The sequence below is a fragment of the Delphinapterus leucas genome, chromosome 5 (genome assembly GCF_059928025.1).
Source record: "Delphinapterus leucas isolate spDelLeu-1000000601 "Yukka" chromosome 5, BTC_Dleu_Yukka2, whole genome shotgun sequence".
Classification (NCBI taxonomy): Eukaryota; Metazoa; Chordata; class Mammalia; order Artiodactyla; family Monodontidae; genus Delphinapterus; species Delphinapterus leucas.
This window is the reverse complement of record NC_143133.1, coordinates 122,143,067-122,163,651: the sequence shown is the minus strand read 5'-3', so window position 1 is coordinate 122,163,651 and position 20,585 is coordinate 122,143,067.

The following is a 20,585-nucleotide window of genomic DNA, read 5'->3' as shown; positions in this document are numbered from 1 at the left end:
GTGAATTCCAACAGTCAAAAGGCAGAACCACAAGGGTTTGGATTTTTGCTGTCGTTTGTTTGTCTGTTTGGGCATGCTGCTCTTTCTCTTTAAATATAATTATAGTTGATTTTACTTATCTGGCTTCTATAGGACCACACCCTTGTGCTTTCTAGGGGCTCTTTGTCCAGCTCAATAAATGAAGTTTAATTCACTTGAAGATCTTCATAAAGGGTGTTACATTCTTATCTAGTGCTCTGGATTTTTGTCTTTTTTCCTGAATCTATGTTGTAATGTTTTATGCCTATGATTTTAACCCTGCAATTTCTAGTTTCTCTATATTCCTTCCAAGTACGATTTAAAACTGCACAGCTCTTTACTGAACTCATTTTTTCCCTCTGTAGTATCTTACCAAATGCAACTAGCCATTTATGCTATGAAAACTTTCTTGCCCAATACTACAGTTTCCTTAGATATTTTTTTCTCTCTTCCAAGTTACCAAAGGCAAATGTTTTACCAGATGTTTTTCCATTACATACCACAGCTCACTATTATCCATTCTCCAATAAGAGTTTCACTGTTAACTATTAGCCAGTCTCAAAGCCAGTGTGACCCATTCTAAGTCATCCCCATTCTTAGCCACCAATTAATTTATTACTTAGCTATTGTTACACAAAATTCAGTGGCATAACAACAATAACTATTTATTCTCAATGTGAATTCTTATTTATTCTCAAAAACTATTTATCTCCACAGGTGTTCATGTTCATTGGAGGACTCTGCTCCATCTGCTTTATTTTGGGGCTCAGGCTAGAGGGGCAGAAGCTATGTGGGGTATGATCTTCATAGTGGAGGTCGAAAGTTCTCTGAGAGTTGAGGAAAAACACTTTATAAATCTTAAGACCTACATTTGGAACTCATGTCCTGCCTCCAGTGTTGAAAGCTTCTGTCATATGGGGAAACCCCAAATCAATAAGGTATGTAAACAGACTCTGCCTACAGCAGGGCAGGAAACATAGTGACTATTTGCTGAACAATAATTCAAACATTCACACTGCCTCACCTACTCTCATGTTCCCAGATCCTTGTCCATTTCCTTCTTTCAGCTATCACAGTGGGATAAGTGCCTTCCATCTTTACTCTGGTTCTATCCACATTGTGCCCTTTCAAGGATACCACTGTCATCATGCCATCTTTGTAATAGTTTCACTACCTTCTTTGACAGCAATTTCAGGCTTAACCCTAGTTTTGAAGTAACCTTCAGTTGAAAGTTCTCCCTTGGCACTATATCCCCTCTGATTGATTTCAGCTCTTGAAACCTATACCAACTATCCCCACCTCCCTGCCTAAGACACACACACAAAACACGGATACACATATGTACAAACAATACTATGAGTTCCTTTTATTTAGGGACCATATTTTACTCCTATTTTTTATAAATCCAAGTCCATGTACAGTATATGTCACATAATAACTGATAAATGTTAAGCAAGTGAATAAGAGTTGAATAAGATTATATGCTATTTTGTAGTTGAATAGTGGAATGTAAGGTGGGGAAAATTTTTCTATCCACTCTCACAGTTAAAATGCTTTCATTTCTTGTTAATGTCTTTGCCACTTAGCAGGTAAACTCAGTTTTGATTTACTTATTTTAATCAGCTGTGAGCCAGAGTACTTGATCACTGAGCCTATTAAGCTCACATGAGATGTGGGACTCAGTGGCTAACAGCTCTTATGAGAAAAGGTTGTGTATGTGGCATGAGCAGAAATCCTTGAACTCTGTGACACGTGATTGGCTGTAGTCTCTGTGAAGATAGGGTGAGGTCTGTGGTTTTCACCATTCTATCCAGCACGTATCAAATAGTAAATGTTAAATGAGTGAGTAAATGAATGAATGAATGATCCTGGGTGATTTCCTTCTTCCAAATAATATGATTATCAGATGAGTGTCCTCTGCATCTATGTGGGATTATTGTGTATTTTTTATTCAGGCATAAAACACACTACAAATATGAAACATTAGGCTCTCTTTCAAATTATATTCACTATAAAACTATAAGATAGGAAATAATTTAGGAAGTTAAAATTGAAAATGGGTTATATTTTTTCTTTAAAAATTTTATTTTTGAACAGATGTTTGTTAACCAGCTTTTACTGCATTGAAATATAGTTCCCTGCACTATATTGGCAATACCAACTGCCACTAATAAGTTGGGACATGAACTTCATTTATTAGCATTTTGAAATAAAAATGAGAAACCTATAAGAAAAAGAAAAAGAAATAACTATAATATTTCTCTTTTAACTTGTGCAAATGCAGGTTGAAAGGAGAAACTTTGGTTCACTTATCAGACAAATTAATCATAACCTCCTCTACAACAAATACATATCTTGCCCCATTATTGCTTTACAATAAAATATAAAAGAGCAATTGAATGTCAAGATACTCCCCACTGGGGCAAACAAATTTTTTCTCTTTTCAATTTCCATGGACAATATTGCTGAGGTTCTTCAATAGATGATCACTTATCAGAAAAAGTCAGCATTAGAAATTGGAAGCTGATTGGAAATTCACAAGAAAAATAACAGAAAGTTATCTTCATAAATCACATTACTTCATCAAAATCATTGCACATAAAAAGCATTAAGGGAGGGGCCTTCAAGATGGAGGAGGAGTAAGATGTGGAGATCACCTTCCTCCCCACAAATACATGAAAAATACATTTACATGTGGAACAACTTCTACAGAACACCTACTAAACGCTAGCAGAAGACCTCAGACTTCCCAAAAGTGGCTAACAGGGTCTTGGTGCTCCAGCGGGGTGTCAGTCCTGAGCCTCTGAGGTGGGAGAGCTGAGTTCAGGACATTGGTCCAAAAGAGACTTCTCGGCCCCTATAATATCAAACAGCAAAAGCTCTCCCAGAGATCTCCAACTTAATGCTAAAAACCACCTCCACTCAACAACTAGCAAGCTACAGTGCTGGACACCCCATGCCAAACAACTAGCAAGACAGGAACACAACCCCACCAATTAGAAGAGAGCCTGCCTAAAATCATAATAAGTTCACAGACACCCCAAAACACACCACCAGACATGATCCTCCTCACCAGAAAAACACGATCCAGCCTAATCCAACAAAACACAGGCACCAGTCCCCTCCACCAGGAAGCCTACACAAGCCACTGAACAAACCTTACGCACTGGGGGCAGACATCAAAAACAACAGGAACTACGAACTTGCAGCCTGTGAAAAGGAGACCCCACACACAGTAAGTTAAGCAAAATGAGAAGACAGAGAAATACACAGCAGAAGAAGGAGAAAGGTAAAAATCCACAAGACCAAACAAATGAAGAGAAAATAGGCAGTCTGCCTGAAAAAGAATTCAGAGTAATCATAGTAAAGATGATCCACAATCTTGGAAATAGAATGGAGAAAATACAAGAAATGTTTAAGAAGGACCTAGCAGAACTAAAGAGCAAACAAACAATGATGAACAACACAATGAATGAAATTTAAAATTTTCTAGAAGGAATCAATAGCAGAATAACTGAGGCAGAAAAGCAGATAAGTGACCTGGAAGGTAAGATAGTGGAAATAACTACCACAGAGCAGAATAAAGAAAAAAATAATAAAAATTGAGGACAGTCTCAGAGATCTGTGGGACAACATTAAATGCACCAACGTTCGAATAATAGGGGTCCCAGAAGAAGAAGAGAGAAAGAAAGGCACTGAGAACATACTGGAAGAGATTATAGTTGAAAACTTCCCTAATATGGGAAAGGAAATAGTCAATCAAGTCCAGGAAGCACAGAGAGTCCCATACAGGAAAAATCCAAGGAGAAACATGCCAAGACACATATTAATCAAACTATCAAAAATTAAAGACAAAGAAAAAATATTAAAAGCAGCAAGGGAAAAACAACAAATAACTTACAAGGGAATCCCCATAAGGTTAACAGCTGGTCTTTCAGCAGAAACTCTGCAAGCCAGAAGGGAGTGGCAGGACATAGTTAAAGTGAAGAAAGGGAAAAACATACAACCAAGATTACTCTACCCAGCAAGGATCTCATTCAGATTCAACAGAGAAGTCAAAACCTTTACAGACAAGCAAAAGCTACGAGAATTCAACACCACCAAACCAGTTTTACAACAAATGCTAAAGGAACTCCTCTAGGCAGGGAACACAAGACAAGGAAAAGACTTACAATAACAAAAATAAAACAATTAAGAAAATGGTAATAGGAACATACATATTGATAATCACCTTAAATGTAAATAGATTAAATGCTCCCACCAAAAGGCACAGACTGCATGAATGGATACAAAAACAAGACCCATATATATGCTGTCTACAAGAGACCCTCTTCAGACCTAGGGACACATACAAACTGAAAGTGAGGGGATAGAAAAAGATATTCCATGCAAATAGAAATCAAAAGAAAGCTGGAGTAGCAATTCTCATATCAGACAGAATAAACTTTAAAACAAAGACTATTATAAGAGACAAAGAAGGACACTACATAATGATCAAGGGATCGATCCAAGAAGAAGATATAACAATTGTAAATATTTATACACCCAACATAGGAGCACCTCAATACATAAGGCAAATGCTAAGTGCCATAAAAGGGGAAATTGATAGTAACACAATCATAGTAGGGGACTTTAACACCCCACTTTCACCAATGGAAAGATCATGCAAAATGAAAATAAGTAAGGAAACACAAGCTTTAAATGCCACATTAAATAAGATGGACTTAGCTGATATTTATAGGACATTCAACCAAAAACAACAGAATACACTTTCTTCTCAAGTGCTCACGGAACATTCTCCAGGATAGATCATACCTTGGGTCACAAATCAAGCCTTGGTAAATTTAAGAAAATTCAAATCTTATCAAGTATCTTTTCTGACCACAACACCATGAGTTTAGATATCAATTACAGGAAAAAATCAGTAAAAAATGCAAACACATGGAGGCTAAACAATACACTACTTAGTAACCAAGAGATCACTGAAGAAATCAAAAAATACCTAGAAACAAATGACAATGAAAACACAACGACCCAAAATGTATGGGATGCAGCTAAGCAGTTCTAACAGGGAAGTTTATAGCAATACAATCCTACCTGAAGAAACAGGAAACATCTCAAATAAACAACCTAACCTTACACCTAAAGCAGTTAGAGAAAGAAGAACAAACTCCAAAGTTAACAGAAGGAAAGAAACCATAAAGATCAGATCAGAAATAAATGAAAAAGAAAGGAGGGAAACAATAGCAAAGATCATTAAAACTAAAACTGGGTTCTTTGAGAAGATAATCAAAATTGATAAACCATTAGCCAGACTCATCAAGAAAAAAGGGAAGAAGACCCAAATCAACAGAATTAGAAATGAAAAAGAAGATGTAACAACCAACACTGCAGAAATACAAAGGATCATGAGAGATTACTACAAGCAACTATATGCTAATAAAATGGACAACCTGGAAGAAATGGGCAAATTCTCAGAAAAGATCAACCTTCTGAGACTGAACCAGGAAGAAACAGAAAATATAAACAGACCAATCGCAAGCACTGAAATTGAAACTGTGACTAAAAATCTTCCTAGAAACAAAAGTCCAGGACCAGATGGCTTCACAGGCGAATTCTATCAACTGTGTAGAGAAAAGCTAACACCTATCCTTCTCAAACTCTTCCAAAATATAGCAGAGGGAGGAACACACCCAAACTTATTCTACGAGGCCACTGTCACCATGATACCAAAACCAGACAAAGATGTCACAAAAAAAGAAAACTACAGGCCAATATCACTGATGAACATAGATGCAATAATCCTCAACAAAATACTAGCAAACAGAATCAAACAGAACATTAAGGGGATCATACAACACAATCAATTGGGGTTTATCTCAGGAGTGGTAGGATTCTTCAATATATGCAAATCAATCAACGTGATATGCCATATTAACAAACTGAAGGATAAAAACCATATGATAACCTCAAAAGATGCAGAAAAAGCTTTTGACAAAATTCAACACCCATTTTAAAACCCTCCAGAAACTAGGCATAGAGGGAACTTACATCAACATATAAAGGCCATATATGACAAACCCACAGCCAACATCGTTCTCAATGGTGAAAAACTAAAACCATTTCCCCTAAGATCAGGAACAAGACAAGGTTGCCCACTCTCACCACTATTATTCAACATACTTTTGGAAGTTTTAGCCACAGCAATCAGAGAAGAAAAAGAAATAAAAGGAATCCAAATTAGAAAAGAAATAAAACTGTCACTATTTGCAGATGACATGATACTATACATAGAGAATCCTAAAGATGCTACGAGAAAACTACTAGAGTTAATCAATGAATTTGGTAAAGTAGCAGTATACAAAATTGATGCACAGAAATCTCTTGCATTCTTATACACTAATGATGAAAAATCTAAAAGAGAAATTAAGGAAACACTCCCATTTACCACTGCAGCAAAAAGAATGAAATACATAGGAATAAACCTACCAAAGGAGACAAAAGACCTGTATGCAGAAAAGTATAAGACACTGATGAAAGAAATTAAAGATGATACAAACAGATGGAGAGATATACCACGTTCTTGGATTGGAAGAATAAACATTGTGAAAATGACTCTAATACCCAAAACAATCTACAGAATCAATGCAATCCCTATCAAACTACCAATGGCATTTTTCACAGAACTAGAACAAAAAATTTCTCAATTTGTATGGAAACACAAAAGACCCCACATAGCCAAAGCAATCTTGAGAAAGAAAAACGGAGCTGGAGGAATCAGGCTCCCTGCCTTCAGATTATATTACAAAGCTACAGAGATCAAGACAGTATGGTACTGGCTCAAAAACAGTAGGATAAGTCAACGGAACAGGATAGAAAGCTCAGAGATAAACCCACACACATATGGTCACCTTATTTTTGATAAAGGAGGCAAGAGTATACAATGGAGAAAAGACAGCCTCTTCAATAAGTGGTGCTGGGAAAACTAGACAGCTACATGTAAAAGAATGAAATTAGAACACTCCCTAACACCATACACAAAAATAAACTCAAAATGGATTAAAGACCTAAATGTAAGGCCAGAAGCTATAGAACTCTTAGAGGAAAACATAGGCAGAACACTCTATGACATAAATCACAGCAAGATCCTTTTTGACCCACCTCCTAGAGAAATGGAAATAAAAACAAAAATAAACAAATGGGACCTAATGAAACTTAAAAGCTTTTGCACAGCACAGGAAACCATAAACAAGAACAAAAGACAGCCCTTAGAATGGGAGAAAATATTTGCAAACGAAGCAGCTGACAAACGATTAATCTCTAAAATATACAAGCAGCTCTTGCAGCTCAATATCCAAAAAACAAACAACCCAATCCAAAAATGGGCAGAAGACCTAAATAGACATTTCTCCAAAGAAGATATACAGATTGTCAACAAACAGATGAAAGGATGCTCAATACCACTGATCAATAGAGAAATGCAAATCAAAACTGCAAAGCGATAGCATCTCACACTGCTCAGAATGGCCTTCATCAAAAAATCTACAAACAGTAAATGCTGGAGAGGGTGTAGAGAAAAGAGAACCCTCTTGCACTGTTTGTGGGAATGTAAACTGATACAGCCACTACAGAGAACAGTATGGAGGTTCTTTAAGAAACTATAAACAGAACTAGCATATGACCCAGCAATCCCACTCTTGGGCCTATACCCTGAGAAAAGCATAATTCAAAAAGAGTTATGTACCACAATGTGCACTGCAGCACTACTTACAATAGCCAGGACATGGAAGCAACCTAAGTGTCCATCGACATATGAATGGATAAAGAAGATGTGGCACATATATACATGGAATATTACTCAGCCATAAAAAGAAACAAAATTGAGTTATTTGTGGTGAGGTGGATGGACCTAGAGCCTGTCATACAGAGTGAAGTAAGTTAGAAAGGGAAAAACAAATACCATATGCTAACACATATATATGGAATCTAAAAAAAAAAAAAAGTTCTGAAGAACCTAGGGGAGGGCAGGAATAAAGACACCAATGTAGAGAATGGACTTGAGGACACGGGGAGGGGGAAGGGTAAGCTGGAACGAAGTGAGAGAGTGGCATGTACATACACTACCAAATGTAAAATAGATAGCTACTGTGAAGCAGCTGCATAGCACAGGGAGATCAGGTCAGTGTTTTGTGACCACTAGAGTGGTGTGATAGGGAGGGAGGGAGGGAGACGCAAGAGGGAGGAGAAATGGGGATATGTGTATATGTATAGCTGATTCACTTTGTTATAAAGCAGAAACTAACACACCATTGTAAAGCAATTATACTCCAATAAAGATGTTAAAAAAAAAAAGCATTAAGAATCTCTATTGTAACTCAAATCACATTTCTAAAAGACTTTCCCAAGATTTGTTTCAGTCTTGACCTATACACACACACAAACACACACACACACTGCTAACATAATTGGCGGACTTCTTAAGGATTTAAACATAGATCAGTGCACACTAGGGTTGTGCGTTTTCCAGCATATAATAAATAATTATTTTGTGTCAGAGGATGGAATTTAGTTTTTACAACAAAGAGATTTCATGAAATAATCACTTTTGAACTACATTTTTAAAGGAAGTGAATGAAGAAAAAAATGATTGTCAAAGAAAACTTTTCCCCAAATTAAAAGTACAATATATCGAGGTTTAATGTATAAAGTATAGAGGCTAAAATTATGTATTAAAATATTTAAAATAATAATATTTCCATCCAATTAAAGGAGGATATACATATTACTACTGAATAAAAAGTATTAATCGTAATACATATATTGAATTGCCTTAAAATCCAAACTCTCAAAAACTTGGAATCAAAGTTTTCAAAGAGGATGATTTGAAAATCCTAATAGACAGAATCAGCTAGCTGCGTAGTGAAAATCTAACTGAAAACACAAACTAGTGGGAAGGGATCTAACTTTTATCGAAAGCCTGCTATATACTAGGTATCTAGCGATTTTCTGTGAATTATTTGATTTTGTACTCACAACAGGTGAAGTAGGATCAATTATCCTCAGTTTACAAATGAGAAAACTGAGGCTCAGAATATAAAGCTTAAAAGATCTGAACTCTCACATATAAATAAGAGAGGCAAGATTGAAACCAAAGAACTCTGTGACTCCAGAGGTTTTCCTTTTCAGCAACATATTTTCTCCCTGATAATATATTTTGCCTTGCATAAATCTCAATAGCAGTAAGAGCAATAAGAAATGTTCACCATCAAAGTCCTTAATTTTCCCTGTGTATTGGCTGGACAGCTAACTAATGAGAGATGTGTTGCAGACGTCAGGGCGTAGAGCTTTTAGAGAGAACCAGAAACACAAGCTAGACTTAAAGATATAAATAGATGTTTGGGAATATTTATAAGCATATAGCAGTTGAAAATATGTGTTTCGAATGTAAGCCCCCCACAGGACAGACAGATGGCTGGGCCTGAGAAATAATGATGAATAAGGCAGGAGAAAGATTATTCAGAATAAGGAATATTAAAAGAGTTCAGCACTCAAAAATAATAATAATAAAGGAAAAGTGGAGAAGGAAACATTATCAAAGTTAGACATTGCGAGAAGTTCTTCCACAAAGAGAAGTACTATCTATGGAACCACTTTATATTTTTATCATTTGCTTGAAATTGTAGGGGAACAGGTTGCAGTTCTTGTCCCCAAGCTCTGATAATGTGGATTAGTAGTGAGAAAGTATAAGGGTAGATGTTTTCCCTTTTTTCCTCCCCACCCAGATTGAGGGCAGAGGCAGACAATTATCTCACTATCCCTCACGGTAAGCAGCCCTGCAGACTTTAGTTGAATCAACTCTATACAGTGGTCTCCAATTCCATCACCCACCCTACAAAGGATTTACAAGTGTGAATGGGCAGCCTGATAAAACCACTAAGATCTAGAATCTTAGAGCCAGGGAGAGACATTCCAGTCTTTATATCACAGTGTTTGTGTGTGTTCTTGTCATTTCAGGTCTCCAAAAAAAAAAATCCCCTTATATTCCCACTATCTCAATATTGTTTTTGCATCAATATGCTTCCAAATACACTTATCTTGTCTATGGATTGAGATATCAACTCTATGGGAATGAATCACAAAATTAAATCTCTTAAGCATGAAGAACATATCTCTATATGCACATTGGATATTCTTGTCTCATATTCAGCATGTGTAAAATGTGGTCCAGAATTTCAAGCTTACAGCATCCTAGCTATATGAAATCAAATTACCTAACTCCCCTGTGCCTCAATTCCCTCATCTCTAAAACTGGAATAAAATAACCTTTCCTTGTACAGTTGTCCTAGAACCAAATGGATTGTTACATATAATAGATGTGCTTCACACAGTGAATGGCATATGATAGATATTCAGTAAACTATACATTTTTACCTCTACAAATGTTCTGTTCTTTCTCTTTCACCATTTTTATAGTCAGGGTAAGCTGACCAAGCTGTCATAAAATCAACCCATAATCATAGTCAATTTACACATGAAAAAGTTCATATCTCACTTAATTTGTGATGAGGATTGGATGACATTCTACGGTTGCTTCTATCCATCAAGTGACTTAGGATTCTAGTCTCTAAGTGATTCAGCCATCTCAGCTCTAGATCTCCTCTGTTATCAAGGTCAGGGAAGAAAGATCCAGAGAGCTGCATACCACTTAAGTTATTCTTTTCTCAGGAGGGACACACATTATTTCTGCTCACAGCTCATTGACAAGAAGCAACTAGATTATCTTACTTTACAGCAAGAGGAATGGTCAGTACGGGAACAAACATAGATATCTGGTGAGTATGAAATATCTGTGCCACAATTAAGAAATTACCATTCACCCAGTGAGCCAAGATGGCAATCTTGAACTTATTGCTGACACCTCCCCTTTCTTCTTTATCTATATAATTTCTCCAACTAAGTCCTCTTATTTCCTCCCTTTAATGTCTCTCAGATGAGCTTCCTCATCTCCACTTCCGCTTCTGCTCCAGGGGACACAGATTCTTACATGGCATTCTATCTCATGTCTGACTCCAGCTGTCTGCACTATAATCTACCCTCCTCAGTACTTCTAGAGTTACCATTATAAATATACGACTATGGGGTTTCTTGGTATAAGTCTTCTGTTTTCTTACATTTCCTGTAAGCAGTCTCCTTCTGAATATTAATGGTTTTGAAAGATAGGAAAGAAATCCCTGGGTGTTCTTATACAAGCAATTAAATGCTTTGGCCTGTAACTGATACATCTTGATATCCATTCACAACTCGCTTGTCAACACTGCCTTAAAGGTCCTTAAAAATCTAAAAATCCTGACTATCTTAGCCTATTTTCTGTTCACTATTATTGTGACCTCTGCATCTTAGTTTTTTAAAATTAATTTCAACAAATATTTATTGTACACATACTATGAGTCAGGGATCATATACTTTCACATGAACATTCATCTTTTCATGCTTTACTCATGTTCTTATCGCCTTAAATAATATATTTCCCTTCTCATATAATACCACAAAAAGTCTTTAAGGCGGGCTTCCCTGGTGGCACAGTGGTTGAGAGTCCGCCTGCCGATGCAGGGGACACGGGTTCGTGCCCTGGTCCGGGAAGATCCGACATGCCGCGGAGCGCCTGGGCCCGTGAGCCATGGCCGCTGAGCCTGCGCATCCGGAGCCTGTGCTCCGCAACGGGAGAGGCCACAACACTGAGAGGCCCGCATACCGCAAAAAAAAAAAAAAAAAAAAAATCTTTAAGGCATGATTTAAATTTCCCCATGTAGGAGTACTTAAATATCCATTCTATACCCACCCAAAGCTAAATTAATTCCAGAGCATGTTGTTCATTTCTTGATATAGTGTTAATACCTGAATTACTACAGCTGTTGAAAAGTTTATCATACACTATAGACTGTTGGCCCCTTAAGGGTGAAGAACTGATATAATTCATCTTTGCATCCCCAGAACTTGGCACAAATTATGTACTTAAAGTTGTGAATTGAACTAAAAGGTTGGCAACAGTTCTACAGAGTAAACGCTTGAGGGAACACTTCAAAATTGAAGTGCTAATTCTAAAGCTTTTCCACGATTAGGCTTCCACTCCATAAATCACTACCACGTAAGTAGACTGTGGCAGATGCATTGGCTCAGGCAGTTCAATAGCCATTCCGACCTCTTTCTAATATGCTTTCTTGTAATGCAGATGCTGAATTACTAAAACAGAACAAAACAAGAATATAAAATTCCTTGTTATGATTTAGATTCCCCAAATCAGACACACTTGAAAAGATTTGAATTCAAAACTCAATTAAGTGTAAAAAGAAGCAGGGCACAAGGCATCCACTGGGGTGTGAGTGTGTGTGTGTGTGTGTGTTGTGTATGTGTAGTATAGCACAGGTGTTGTGATTATGAAGCAAGCAGTTGTAGTACTGATTTCTTGATTCAACAGGAAGTTTCCTGATCATGGCGGGAACAGCAGTCCTTGGAAACCCAGTTCTATTGTTGGTTTGGAGGTTATTCTTCGCATCTTAACCGAGAGTCTGTTCCTACTGCCTCCCAGTAGTTCAGTAAGAAATTAAATTTATTATAATACATTATTTTATTTGTATGCCAGCTCGAGTGAGTTCTGTCTTTGCTGTTAAACCTTAACTAATACAACAGTGTGTGCCTGGTAATAAGCCTCAAGGAAATGGGCATCTGGTATTGAATGTCTGACCTGGTTGTGTTTGAAGACAAAGAGGGTCCTGCTAACATCAGAGTACAGAACACTGTTATTCCATCATATGCTATGTCAAAGCAACAAATTAAATGATTATCTGCAGTCTCCCGGCAGAAAGTGTTTATTGAAGCAAAGTATGTGATAAGCTGATTAGCTGCTGCAGTATATCCTTATGACAAAAATGCCTAAATTTCCATGTTATAACATAGAAGAAGGAATTCTAACACCTCAAAGATTTAACAATGTTGGTGTGGCTTAATCATACATAATTCATTTATACATTCATTAAGTGCGACTCCCTGAGAGAGTCCCAAGGAGATTCCTTTCACCAAATCATTGAAAAATCCATTGGTAAGGAAAACCATAGCATTCTATTTGCTATTCTTCGTAGTATGATAATGAGAATTGTCTTGATATGGCTTCAGATTTCAATAAGTATGATGAGATCTAAGAATCCAGAGGCCAAGTGGATATATTTAACAGACGGAAGCAAGGGTATCATGGTTTTCCTAAGTTAAAGTAATCAGAATTTTTGACTAATTGCTCATAGACTACCAAAGATTAACATAGGCGGGGAGCCCACTAAAGCCTTACCTTAATTTTTAGGCTTATAAATACAATCTTCATAACTACAAGTTTTATGTCATATTTATTATAAAGAGTGCACTATTTATAACCAAAACTATTCTATAATATGAAGTAAAAGTAAAACTGAGGCTCTAGAAGTCTCTGAATCCAGTGCATCTATCTCTACAGCACTGGCACCCCTCTTCAAGCCACATTTGCACATGTTCACTTAGAGAGTTCCCTATGACCACTTGACTGTGAAAGAAAAAAAAAAAGAGCCGCGTTTACAAACGGCCCTTCATTATATGCTAGAAATAGTTAAAAGTGTGCCTGTAATGCCGAAGCAGTCTATTGACTGGAAAGGAGAGTGGAGAAGGTACTGTCATTTGGCAAAAATTCTAATGATACCTATGGTTGTCACATTGCATGGAAGAAGAACTGGCTGCAAGTATGAGTCAATGTTTATTCAAGAACAGAGGGTAACAGGTTAGCCAGATGGTCAGTGAATTAGATATATATATATATATATATATATAAACAGGTAGGTTACCAAGAGTTTGGGGGAAGAGGTATGTTTATGAACTCAAAATAGACTGAAAATGAGAGGATATAAGCTTCTCTTGGTAGGAGAAGCTCTCAGGTGAATAAGACAGCATTATTATGATGTTACATGGCCTCTTCTTCCTAGGTATCTCATGTATACTTAAAAGGTTTAGGGCAAAAAGTGATCATGTTGGTAGGAATAAAGATTATGAATGAGGGCATGCAGACTTCTTTTCTCTTCTCAAAGCTTATTTGGCTAAGCCACTTAAACTGCCCAATGCCAGCAGCAAGGAGCAACACTGAGGTCTCCAAATAACAGTGTATCTCTAGGGGACCAGTAAGTAACTTGGGGCATGTCAAATATGGAAGGTTTTCTTATTTGAAGAGACATTTATGCTAGTTCATTCTTCTCTGCATGTCAGCAATGCCACTATAATCTTACTGAATGTCTTATTCAACATCAGGATACTCTACCTCTAAATGAATGAACTTGTTTTCCAGCCAAAGTAGTGAGGCAATTGGTTTACACTCAGAGAACTGACTAATCTAACTCTATCACCTGGAAGTAACTGGTGAAATGGGCTCTTAAAGACTCTGCTTTTTGCACTACTTAGAAACAACCATTTGAAAGTATGACATCCTAGAGGAGACAGAATATTCTACAAATCAGTGACAAATATACGAGGCTGGACTAATTCTCCCATAGTTAGAACACATGGAACTAGAATATTTGGGTAAATGAGAAGTAATATTTCTATTATACCTAATGACTAACTCAACAATATATTTTCTTCTTTTCCTTGCATCACAAAGTTCTATTGGTTTAGAGTTCTCAGCTAAACGCTTCCACCAGATAAAACAACAGTAATGTCACTGAGATCACCCCCTGGTCATTTTGGGCTCCTCATGCTGCTAGACCAACAATCCCCAAAAGGGGAATAATACAGTATTATCTAGGATGACTGGTTCTGCTTATCAAGGGCAAATGGGTTTGTTTTAACATAATAGGAGTAAGGAGGAGTATTTCATGTACTGCCATTCCAGTGTTATTAGTTAATGGAATGCTGGAGTAACCACATATATGCAGGAGCATCAAGGGTTAGATCCACTAGGAATACAGTTTTGAGCCACCCCAACATGTAAAGAATCCTGAAGAGCAGAGGTAGTAACTGTGAACAAAGGAAATAAAGAATGGGTGGTGGAAGAAACAAACTGAAAATCTTATTACCTTATGCAAATATAGAGACTAAAGAAGCTACCCATATATGCTTCCTATATGCTTTTATGTTAACCAGATATCTTTTGTTTCTCTCTCCCTTTGTCCAACTATCTTAGTAGAATATATCAGTTTTATCTTTATCCCCTAAGTAAATATACTGGCTTCATCATTTTAAATGATTTAGAGAAGGAATGAACATCATGCAGAATGTGCCTTTTCAGTAAAATTTGGATACTACTTCATTTGCATGAAGGACATTTATATTTATTAGGAAGGTACCTGTTGTACAGTTATTATTGCTTAGAAATTTAAGTATAGAAGTAGGTTACTGAGTAGCAATTGTTGGACTGCAGTAGATACACAATATTGACTTGATAATGAATGATCCATTCTGTCTTCTACGAAAATTCCTCTGCAGAAAGGGCTCAAAAGCTTACGAAATTAATTTTTTATTCTTCTTTGAACCTAGAATTTCAAAAGTGATCTAGGTACTGCAAGTCAGGTAGATTTGAGCAAAACTCGCATTAGAACTAAATTACGTGGGAAAAAGAGTAGGGCTTGAGGCATCCATTTTGCACACAAGCATTATAGCAGAGGTAATGAGGAGCTGTAGCAGGGACTTCCTGATGCTCAACGTAGCATTCTTACCGACCACAGAGGGAACAGCAGCTTTCCTGGCAGCCTAGTTCTGGAGCATATTTTTAAGTAGCAGTTCCTGAAAGATCAGGCTAGAGACTGTTTTTTCAGCCCATCCCAAACTTTTGTAAGCATTTAATGCTCAGCAACAAATCCCTTTCTGCTAATATAAAACAGAGTGGATTCTCTTCTCTTCAACTGAATCATATCATAAATTGAATATTGAATACTGACTGCAGTCATCTCAACCCAGAAAAAAGATATATAGAATTAATGATGTTGTTAATTAAAATATATTTTCAAAGAACCACAATATAGCCTTATATTGAACTTTAAAAATTGCTGATAGTCTTTTTTATGACTAACAGAAAACCCACCAGGAATAAAATAATGACATTCGTGGGATGTGAGCTATTGTTTTTTGAGTGCTGCCTCTGTGTCAAGCATGAAACTAGACACATAAATACTATGAGGTAGAAAAACTGTCCTTGTTTTATGGATACGAAATCTCAAAGTCAAAGAGCTTCAGTAGAGTTCCAAAGCCACACAGCAAGAAAGGCAGACTTATTACAAAGTAGGTCTCTGTCTCTGAAGTCCATGGTCTTCCCTTGTATCACAAATATTTTTTTCTTTCCTCCATTTTTGCTATGTGTCATTACTATGTTTAAACCTATAGAATATAAACTGTAAACTCTTAAAACAGACCTGGCAGAGCCAGGGTTTTACTTTGAGTTTCTACCACCCAATGTTCTCATTGTATTCGCCTCCAGTTTAAAATACCTCAATTAAATAAAACCTAAACATATACATAGCAAAAAAAAAAAAAAAATCACTTTTATGCCTGACAATGTTTATAAAGCCTATGGGGATATAGTGTACTTCAGGAAGTTTGTATAAATCTATACTTACAATATTGAGTGGAATTTTAATGCTTTGCATGGCAGATTATGGACATAATTTAATTCTGTGATAACCTAGAGGTATGTTTTATTTCTTTTTGCTTTCCTGGTTTGGGAGAAACTAAACAAGTAAGAGACACCTTTATTCAGCCTCTGTCCACTGCTGTCCTGTTCAGACCCTTTGCGTCCGACCACAGCCTGCTCTTCTTCCCTACTCATACCCCTGTGTCAGACAAACTGATGCTATCATTTTCACTGAGTCTAGCTTTTGTTTGCCTGCTTCTGAGATTTTACTAAGGCTTTTCATCCTTACTGTCTATCGCATTCACTTTTTTTTTTTTTTTTTTGCCCGTTCAAACGCTATCCATACTACAGAAAAGGTAACATGATTCCTCAATCTGAAATCTTAAAGGAGTTCCTAGTTACCATTTATTTGTCAATGAATCATATACTATGTCTTTGGCATGTTCTCACTTCTAAATTTATATAGTCCTTGTACTGTCAAAAAAACTTTTCAAACTAGTTATGGGTGGGTGTTTTATTCATCCACCCTTTTAGGATATGTACAGGAATTAAGTGACCAAACAACACTTCAAAAAATCTAATGTAGGGCTTCCCTGGTGGTGCAGTGGGTGAGAGTCCGCCTGCTGATGCAGGGGACACGGGTTCGTGTCCCGGTCTGGGAAGATCCCACATGCCGCGGAGCAGCTAGGCCCGTGAGCCATGGCCGCTGAGCCTGCGCATCCGGAGCCTGTGCTCTGCAACGGGAGAGGCCACAACAGTGAGAGGCCCGTGTACCGCAAAAAAAAAATATATATATATAATGTATAATAAAAAACATTATAAGATGTTTTTCTGGACCTCCCTGGCATCACCACTATGCAACTCTCGATAGTTCAGGCTTAATAAATCAGTATTTGTAATTAACTTGAAGTTTTCCAACTATGTTGTTTTTAACACTGATCATTGAGAAACATGTAATAATGTGTGCTCTAGTTTTTTTAAAAAGAAATAAATTAAAGGTAATATGCCAGCAAAACAATTCCACTTGTAGTCCTATTTCAACTAGAATTTGAAAAGAAAAAAATGAAAGAGCAGAGACTGCCTCAACTCTTTCTCTGCTATCTGGGAATAACTCTTCCTGATGAGAACCTTTTCTGTGATTTTTGTCTTAACCGCTAACATGAATAATGTGTAAGCTGCATCACTGAGCAGATCATTCTTACTTAAAGAGCATCAAGTGCTTTATATTTCTCTATGGGGGAAAATGAACATATAGAGCTATATTATAGAATAACATAATTTCAGAGAAGTAAAGGACATTAGAGGACATCTAATTCAGAAACTCATCAAAGCTAAATTTGAAGTGAGGCCATCATCAACATTTAGTGAGCTCCTACCATACTTTATTACACCCTATGGGAAAATGCAAAGGAAACAGTAGACATAGTTTTTGTCCTCCAGATACTACTTCTTGAAAAATACTTAATTCATAATCAAATCTTTTATGTTATTATCTTGCTACATTTCTTAGGTGGTAATAAAAATGATTTGAAAGCTGTTTTAATGTGAAATTATTATAATATTTATCATTTATCAGAATTTAAAGGCTGTAACATATAAAAATTCTTAAATACAAAGTAATATTTTGAAGTATGCTTCATGCAAATGAACATAGCTTTTTTTTTTTTTTTTGGCGGTACGCGGGCCTCTCACTGTTGTGGCCTCTCCTGTTGCAGAGCACAGGCTCCGGACACGGAGGCTCAGCGGCCATGGCTCACGGGCCCAGCCGCTCCGCGGCATGTGGGATCTTCCCGGACTGAGGCACGAACCCGTGTCCCCTGCATTGGCAGGTGGACTCTCAACCACTGTGCCACCAGGGAAGCCCTGAACATAGTTTTTATATCCTTTTAAATAACCTTAATAATACATATGTTCAAATGAAAACAGCAACTTCAAAAGAGCTCTTTCCATATTACTTGTCAATCATAAAGACATGACACTTTCTTATGTATTACAAAAGTGAAATATTGAATTAATGGCAAATACTTATGATCTATTCAGGAACTTTTAAAAATACAGTGTTACCTCTATGATATAAATCATAGCAAAATCCTTTTTGACCCACCTCCTAGAGAAATGGAAATAAAAACAAATAGGACCTAATGAAACTTCAAAGCTTTTGCATAGCAAAGGAAACCATAAACAAGAACAAAAGACAACCCTCAGAATGGGAGAAAATATTTGCAAATGAAGCAACTGACAAAGGATTAATCTCCAAAATTTATAAGCAGCTCATGCAGCTCAATAACAAAAAAACAAACAACTCAATCCAAAAATGGGCTCAAGACCTAAACAGACATTTCTCCAAAGAAGATATACAGATTGACAACAAACAAATGAAAGTATGCTCAACATCATTAATCATTAGAGAAATGCAAATCAAAACTACAATGAGATATCATCTCACACCAGTCAGAATGACCATCATCAAAAAATCTAGAAACAATAAATGCTGGAGAGGGTGTGGAGAAAAGGGAACCCTCTTGCACTGTTGGTGGGAATGTAAACTGATACAGCCACTATGGAGAACAGTATGGAGGTTCCTTAAAAAACTACAAATAGAACTACCATATGACCCAGCAATCCCACTACTGGGCATATACCCTGAGAAAACCATAATTCAAAATGAGTCATGTACCAAAATGTTCATTGCAGCTCTATTTACAATAGCCCGGAGATGGAAACAACCTAAGTGTCCATCATCGGATGAATGGATAAAGAAGATGTGGCACATATATACAATGGAATATTAGCCATAAAAAGAAACGAAATTGAGCTACCTGTAATGAGGTGGATAGACCTAGAGTCTGTCATACAGAGTGAAGTAAGTCAGAAAGAGAAAGACAAATACCGTATGCTAACACATATATATGGAATTTAAGGGAAAAAAAATGTCATGAAGAACCTAGGGGTAAGACAGGAATAAAGACACAGACCTACTAGAGAATGGACTTGAGGATATGGGGAGGGGGAAGGGTAAGCTGTGACAAAGCAAGAGAGAGGCATGGACATATATACACTACCAAACGTAAGGTAGATAGCTAGTGGGAAGCAGCCGCATAGCACAGGGATATCGGTTCGGTGCTTTGTGACCGCCTGGAGGAGTGGGATAGGGAAGGTGGGAGGGAGGGAGACGCAAGAGGGAAGAGATATGGGAACATATGTATATGTATAACTGATTCACTTTGTTATAAAGCAGAAACTAACACACCATTGTAAAGCAATTATACTCCAATAAAGATGTAAAAAATAATAGTGTTATTTTTAAAATGATTTATCATTAATAGAGTGGATATCTGTATTTTAGGAATATGTAAGTCATTACATTGAAGTCAACCTTATAGTTTAGCAACAATAAAGTGATAAAATGAAAATATTTTATTTATTTAAATATATATGTATATGTATCATATACATGTATGTACATATGTATATACATATACATGTGTATTTATATCTCACAGTAATCTGACATTTTTCTATTATAGCCCTTATTATATAACATTCTAAAATTATATTTGTCTGTATTTTCCACTAATCTAAAAGCACTTTCAGAATAAGGACCATCCTTGTCTTGTTGGTTATTTTATCACCGACTCTTAGCTTGGCAAGTAGCATCAACCAGGCACTCAGTGTTTTTTGATAAATTTCCATATTGTAATATATTCTTAGTATTTATTATATGACTACAATTTACTTCTGTCATAGTTGAAATATTTTAATTCTAAATTAAATATTTAATTATATAATTTTACTCATAAGTTTTAAAATTAAAATAAACACAAAATGAGTATATGAAACTATTATTGAGGCAATAGAATAAAAGTATGTGGACCAGATTATAGAGACAGTAAAATATTTGGTGCAATACAATAAAAATTATTGCATAATAAAA